We start from the raw sequence: 6,463 nt of genomic DNA, 5'->3' as shown, positions 1-6,463 counted from the left end.
GCCTCTAATTAACCTTAATCCCAAAGGGTCCCTAGAGGGTTCATATTTTTCCTAACGGAGACAAACTATCTCTAATCCAAGATACACCGCCCCTCAAAACAGATGTATAAAATTGAGACCAAGCTAGTCCAAGCTATCTCCAAACAAAATATGAATAAAAGGGAAAGAAAAACAAAAAGACTAGAGAATGTCATCGTAGACTAGCAGGCTATTGCCGCCTTCTTCTTCATCTTCATCTTCATCTTTGTCTTCTTCTGCCAAATACACTTTAAGCCTTGGATTTATGTTGGTGTTGCCTTTGTCCTTTTTGAAACACTTGGAAGTAAGGTGACCCTTCTTCCCGCAAATGCTGCAAGTCTTCAATGCTAGACAGTCCTTTGCTATGTGCCCTTCTTTGCCACACTTGAAACAAGTTTTGTTACTAGAGCTAACTGAAAAATATCCTCCCCCTGAAGTGGCATTCCTTCCTTTTTTCTTCTCCTCGGAATTAAAGAGTTTTATAACATCTTGAAAATTTGGTGTTGGATCCTTCTCCTCAATGATGGTCATGATCTGGTTAAAACTAGGTGGTAAGACTGCTAGAAGAACTGTAATTTTGTCCTCCTTTGGTACTGCAATGTTTACATAATCTAGTTGTGTGGTCATGCTTTTGAGGAGATTGACCAAGCTTGCAATATCTTTGTTATGTTCCATTTGTAATTTGTACAGATCTTTCTTTAAGCTCACTTTGCTCTTATTTTTCCTAGATCCAATGTTGTTTTTCTAGTGCTTCCCATGCAACTGATGAGGTTTCACAATCATCGGTAAAGTGTACATAACTGTCATGTACTGCAGTGATTATGATTCCTAATGCCTACGCATCCTTAGCTTGATTTTGTGCCCTCATAGCTCATGCTTGTATGTATGCTCCATCAATGTATGACGGATCAGTGATGGTTGGCTTGAAAATTCTCCATAGCCCCTTTTTCATTAAGTAACCTTTCAACTTGGTTTGCCAAGTGTGAAAGCCCTCCTTGTTAAATTTCCAAAGCCCTTTCTCTTCCATTGTGTTAATAGAGGGGTCTTAGCTTAGGAGACTCTCCCAGCCAGTGTCTACCTCTTTACACAAGCACGACTAAAATTTCATTCCCAAAAATGTAAGTAATGATGTTCATTGCAAATGGTTGTTGTGCTTGGTTGCAAAATTTTGAAATTTTAATGTGTGTGTGTGTGTGTGTGTGTGTGTGTGTGTGTGTGTGTGTGTGTGTGTGTGAGAGAGAGAGAGAGAGAGAGAGAGAGAATTCCTTCTGTGAAGCTCCTCTTCACCATCAGTAAAGCCCCTCTTCACACTTAAAAAATGATGAGGGTCCTTTTGGAAGCTTGATTGTCTTTGAAGTTCCTTTGAATGCTCAAAACAAATCCCTCTTGAAGCTTGACGTTGAGTTGCAGAGCCCTTTTGGAGGCTTTTGAAGCTTGATGTAGCTCCCCTTTGGATGGCCTTGAAGCTCGCTTGTGGCCGAAGGGAAGTTGTTAACCCTCACGGCTCACAGACACCCCATCACCTACGACGGACGTGTATTATGTATTTGGTAGAGTCAGGTATCGGGCTTGTCAGACCAATAGAAAAAGGGTAAGAGTGATCGCCGATGAGAGGCGCACTCTAACTGGGACATTCAAGGGATTAGTTGGCTAAGCATGGGCGCCCAAGTGTGAATGGGGTGAGCTCATATAAAAGCCAACTAAACCTAAAATTCACTTATTCTCTCATTTGTGCAATCGAAGAGTGCTCTTGCTCCATCTCCATCTCCATCTCCATCTTCTTCTTCTTCACCTCCTTGTGTGTGTGTGTATGTGTGTGTGTGTGTGTGTGTGTGTGAGAGAGAGAGAGAGAGAGTGCAATCGAGCATTGCGACGGCACAACGACGGTGAAGCGGTTGAGCGTGATGTAGCGGCGTCTCCTTCTTCTTCGCGGCGAGGAATCCTCCACGGCAGGAGCATAGAGCGGTGAGTGACACACCATTGTCCTCTTTTGAGCTTACTAGTTAAGCTAGTTGTGTGCTTGGAGCCGTCTGTGGCTCGCACACAGTGTTAGGCAAGGCCCTTGCTTCGACAGTGCGACAAAGAGCGCACAAAAGTGCGCCTTGATGAAGCTTTGGAGTGCTTTGTGGATGCTTGTTCAAATCCTTGAGAGATTGTGGGATGGCTCTCCTAGTAAAACAAAACGGGCATCCGGGAAATTTCGGACGGCTTGGTTAGGTTTTCGAGCAGCGGGGTCAAGGTGGGTAGGTCGAGAAGGCTTCAGGCAGGCGCGGGTAGTGGACAGTCTTTCGAGCAAACGTAGGTAGACCGGAGAGCGGGCAAAATTTACCTTGTGTATGAGCGCCCCTTGGCCTTTTCCCTCTTAAGTTGAGGGGTTCCCACCAAGGTGGAGTCGTCCTTTTGAAGGATTTTGGGGGTTATTTTTGAAGGGTTAAGGGGGATAGCTTAGTGTGTCATTCATGTTAATAGCATGCTTAAAGAGGTTAGTGTAGAGCTTGCTAGAGAGAGACTATTGCACAATACAATAGCGTATATTGTAAATGGTAAAGAGGTTACAAATATTCAGCAGAATATGCCTCTATATAGGCTTATACAAATAAACAGCCTTTTGACACATGAGCACAAGAGGTGGCTGTCAATGCACAAATACAAGTGGTGGTGTTTTACACAAAGGTTGTAAGAGGTGCTTCATATGGCTTGACACATGAGGTGGAAGTGGTTGTTCACACAAGAGATGCAACAAAACCTTGCATCCCAACAATCCTCCCCTATGTGGGTTTTGGTTGCATATCACTCTCACAATCCTCCCCTCAAAACACACTAGGGTGAGACACACAATTCACAAGCCTCCCCTTGAACACAAAGTTGCCTCCCCTAGACACAAATGGTGTAGGCACACAAAACATCAGGGTGGAGTCACATACAAGCCTCCCTGGCACAAATAGAGGGTAAGGTACAATTGAGAGAATGCTCACAGTACATCATCATAAACCAAGCCAATATTGTTGTCATTATCTTCGTCAGAATCTTCAATGGTGACAAGGTTGATTTTTGCTTTTGGTTTATCCGAATGCTCTTTGTTATTGATAACGTGTGAATATTTATCTTTGAGTTTGCAATATTTTATAGCATGTTGTTTTTGCCACAAATGCGACAAGGGTTGATTTCGTAGCAATCCTTTGAAAGGTGATTTGTTCTTCCACAAGGTGTGTGCACTTTAATTTGCTTTTGGGATTGCGATTGTAGTGGTTGGATGAGACCAGATAAGCATCACTTGACTGTTGTTGACTGGCTTTGAGTTTCTTTTTGTTCTCTTGAAGAGAGTTTGCTACATCTTCAATTTTAGGGATTGAGTCTTTCTCTTTAAGTACTCTTACAATTTGGCCAAAATCTACATGTGGTACTGCTTTGAGAAGTACATCTATTTGACCTTCATTATCAACAGGGCATTTTATATATGTCAACTGTGTGCAAATACTTTTGAGCCTATTGACTAAAGATGACACATCTTCTTTAGGCTCCATAAGCAATCCATAAAGTTGTATTTTTAATGGAATTTTTAGAATGCTTGGCAATAACACCAAAATGTTGTTCTAAAGTTATCTATGCGTCGTGTGCAGTGGTGCAATCATCTAAATAATGCACAAAGTTATTGTCAAGTGATGTGAGTAGAATGCCAAGAACTTTCTCATCTTTAGCCGCAAATTGTGCTAAGATCTGTAGCGTTTCCACCTTGTCATCGTCACTTGGTGACTGTTTTCGTCTTAAGTACCCCTTGGTTTTAACCTGCCCCCGTTGAGTTTGTCGATGTTTTTATCTCCCCCCATGATGGTGCTCTACCGTGTGTGGTGAGAGGAAGGTCTTACCCGGGTGAGGGGGCAGTGTCTAGTCCTCGTGAACACTTGCTTCAAAGGTTTTTACAAATTCTTGGTGAAGCCACTCTCCAATATGGAGCACCTCTTCACCAAAAATAAAAATAAAACTGAAGGTGAAAAAAAATAATCCTTTTGATTGCTTAATGGGGAGCCTTTGAATGCTTGTTGAAGCTCGATGATGCTTTGAAGATGTGTAGTTTACGCGGCAGCAAGGAAAATGAAGCTTGGCCAAGTCGTGGGACGATTCTTAGGCTTGGATGAAAGCTTCAAAAGCTCCAAGCACAGCTAGGTGGGAAAACCCTCTGTTAGAGGATGTGCTTCTCTTTGTCGGGCCTTGTGCGTGTGATGAGCCTCTTAGGCAAAAGAGGCAATTACAAAAGGGCTTTTTTTGTGAAATAAATAAATAGCGAAGCAATTTGTAATGGCGAGCTTGACAAGGTGCCGCATAGAGCTTTCTGGGATGGCAGGTGGGTTGATGACAAAGCTTCACCAAGGTGAGACTTGAAGGCCGTGGACGATTGAGCCAAGGGCGAGGCAGTGGGTAAGATGGGCCTCGGTATGCAGTAGCGAGCAGGCAGGGGTCCGTTAAGGGCGGAGTTGACTGTATATAGGCCGGCAAGTGATGACACCAAAAAATGAGTGCCTTGTTGAGTAGCACAATTGCACAGGATGCGTGTTGGAGCTTTGTGGACGAGGCTAGCATCAATAAGAAATGATTTCAAAAGCCAGATATTCAAGGTTTCGTTCCCATCATGTATACTTACCTTCAAAATGGAGTTCCTGCCCAAGCTCAAATGTTGAGAATAGTTTAATTGTACAATTATTTAGATAAGGATGAGATTTTAGTATGATATTCAAAGTGATTTCCCAGACCTGACTCACTTACCTTCATAATGAGTGAATTCCTGCACAAGCTCAAGATGTTGAAAATAGTTTAACCTTGCATTTATCTTATAGCTTCACAAACTACTTTTTTGTTTTGAGTCCCATTAGGTTATCAGCGTATACTTACCTTTATAAGTTAGTAAGAAGGAAAATAATTCCATCGAAGTAATTGCATACACTAATTTGTCATGGACCATCATTCAGGCTTATGTACTATAAAATAACCAAAATGATTTCAAGCCAGGACAAGGTCAAATCCATAATGTATTTTATCGAGTTTTCATTCATATTTCAAACAAAAATTATATTTGCCATACAAGTTTGAAGCAGTAGGTAAGAGCATATCCCCAATCATACAAGAACACCATCTTCATATTAGCATCTTAAGTTAATGAAGTGTGAAAAAGATATGTACTGAGTGGTACAGAGTGAGAGTGAAAGCCTAGCAGACCATCATCAAAAGACATAATATTACCAATAAAGTGCACCATAAAAATATTTCAAATGTTAAACACATTGAGTAGCCTAGCAGACCATCATCAAAAGACATAATATTACCAATAAAGTGCACCATAAAAATATTTCAAATGTTAAACACATTGAGTAGGTGCCGATGCACCTACCTGCATCAGGATGTTTTCTTTTTCCATAATCGATGACGCATAAAGTGTTGAAGGTGTGTGTACGTTGAGGCTCTCAGCCAATGCACCTCCACATAGCATGCATGCTGTTTTTTAGCAGATTCACTGTTGGGTAGCCATGGTCGAAACTGTACTGTGCCAGTGTGTATACGTGAGCTTATATACTCATGCTACAAGTGAAGTGTATGTATGATGGCCAATCCTACACCATCCCGAAACCATCTACAAGCCAGTTATGTTCGAGCCAGGTGACACTGCATGCGCAATCACGTCACAGAAAAAAAGGGGGGGTTTATGTGTAGGGAGAGAAACCGTTCAGCACATGTGCATGCTTCTGTACACAGACTTCCTCTACGCGAGGCTCGTTCATGCCTGGTGTGCGTTGTGTGTGTGGGGGGGGGACGAGAGGGCTGTGCGCCATGATGCAGCATAAAACCTGTTGCGAGTGTAAGGGAGTATTGTATAGGTTCATGCACGATACTCTCAGGAAGCAAGCACACGGTGTCATAATACCATGCATGGTGTGTCATAACATCCCATGTGTGTAAATTTAACTGTTTGTTCAACTGCCCATTATGCCAGCTCTTTATTAGGAGATTATCTCCCCCGTTGTTTAAAATTACAGGTTTGTAAGGTCCACCGGTTTGTAAGGTCCACCAGTGATATTCACACCAACATCTACAAAGCGAGGAGACGTGAAGAATGACGTTAATCAATTTAGTGTTTCTTTCAGTTGAGACGATCCGAGATATGCCAAGTTTAGTGTGTAGTATGGCCGGTTATTATCCGTAGTAACCAAAGCGGACATCCCTCTTGGATCGTCATTGAAGGACCCATTTTATGGGTATCTTTACTTAACGGTTACGATGAAACCATATATGACGGGCGACAATGTATACCATATACCAGTAGTAATTAATATTTTTCAAATATGCAAGACATACCCATCATTGAGGTGAAGAAAAGAATGCGTCAAAAATAGGCTAAATCAATACCTGGGTATATGCAGTAGTTGTAAGATTACACGTTAGTGTTCATGGTATC

Source organism: Adiantum capillus-veneris, chromosome 16, assembly GCF_014529385.1.
Source record: "Adiantum capillus-veneris isolate H3 chromosome 16, ASM1452938v2, whole genome shotgun sequence".
Lineage (NCBI taxonomy): Eukaryota > Viridiplantae > Streptophyta > Polypodiopsida > Polypodiales > Pteridaceae > Adiantum > Adiantum capillus-veneris.
Note: the sequence above shows the minus strand (reverse complement) of the source record.